Source organism: Chrysochloris asiatica, unplaced genomic scaffold (assembly GCF_000296735.1).
Source record: "Chrysochloris asiatica unplaced genomic scaffold, ChrAsi1.0 scaffold00176, whole genome shotgun sequence".
NCBI lineage: Eukaryota > Metazoa > Chordata > Mammalia > Afrosoricida > Chrysochloridae > Chrysochloris > Chrysochloris asiatica.
In genome coordinates, this window is record NW_006408694.1 from 2391609 (window position 1) to 2393064 (window position 1456).

General features: G+C 35.6%; 1 pseudogene; it reads left to right on the forward strand.

Annotated features, from left to right (window-relative positions):
* Positions 1-93: 93 nt before the first annotated feature.
* Positions 94-1456, forward strand: part of LOC102810915 — a 4505-nt pseudogene continuing 3142 nt past the window's right edge.

Below are 1456 nucleotides of genomic sequence, written 5' to 3' on the forward strand. Positions count from 1 at the left end.
CTCAACAAAGTAGTAATTGAAGGGAAATTCCTCTACATAATTAAGAGCATATATACAAAACTGACAGCTAACATCACTCTCAATGCAGAGAAACTGAAAGAAAGCCTTCCCCTTGCGAACAGGTACCACCAAGGATGACCTTTATCACCACAGCTATTCAATATTATTTTGGAAGACTTAGCCAGAGATATAAGGCAAGACAGGGAAATTAAAAGCATCAAAATTGCCAAAGAGAAAGTAAAACTCACTCCATTTGCAGACGATATGATCCTATACATAGAACACCCCAAAGACTCAGCAATAACAAACTACTGGAACTCATTGGAAGATTCAGTAAAGTGGCAGGGTACAAGACCAACATACAAAAACAATTGGATTCCTCTATACTAATAATGACAACACTGAAAACGATACTAGGAAAGCAGTATCATTTACAATAGCCACCCAAAGGATGAAATATCTAGGAATAAATGTAACCAGAGAAACAAAGGACCTATACAAAGAAAACTACAAAACAATACTAAAAGAAACAAAAAGAGACTTACAAAAATGGAAGAATATACCATGCTCCTGGATAGAAAGACTTTATATTGTGAAAATGTCATTACTACCCAAAGCAATCTACATATATAACACAATTCAATCCAGATTCCAATGACATTTTTTAGAGAGAGGGAAAAAAGTACAAATTTTATATGGAAAGAAAGAGACCCAGGATAAGCAAAGCACTGCTTAAGAAGAATAACAAAGTGGGAGGCCTCTCACTCCCTGATTTTGAAATTTACTACATGGCTACAGTAGTTAAAACAGCTTGGTACTGGTACAATGAAAGATACATAGATCAATGGAACAGAATTAAGAATCCAGAAATTAACCAATCCACATGCAGCCAACTGATCTTCCACAAAGTGCTAAAGTACACTGAGTGGGGGAGACATAGTTTCATCAAAAGATGGTGTTGGCAGAACTAGAAATGCAAAAGATTGAAACAAGACCTTTACCTCACACCATATGCAAAGACCAACTCAGTATGGATTAAAGACCTAAATGTGAATCCCAGAATTATAAAGGCCATCAAGGAAAAATAGAGACAAATTTAAGGGCTCTAATCCAGGGCACACACAGACTACCAAACATTGTGAAAAGTACACAAAGAAAACAAAATAGATGTTGTGACATTCTAAAAATTAGAAACTTAAGTGTGTCAAAGGATTTCACCAAAAGAGTAAAAAGGGAGCCCACAGAATGGGGAAAAATCTTTTGCAACGACACATCAGAGAAGGGACTAATTTTTAAAATATATAGGAAACTACAATACCTCTACAAGAAAAAGACAAATAACCCAATTAAAACATGGCATTGGACAAGAACAGACACTTCACCAAGGAAGAAATTCAAGCACCCAACAAACATATGAAGAAATGTTCATGATCATTAGCCATTAGAGAGATGCAAA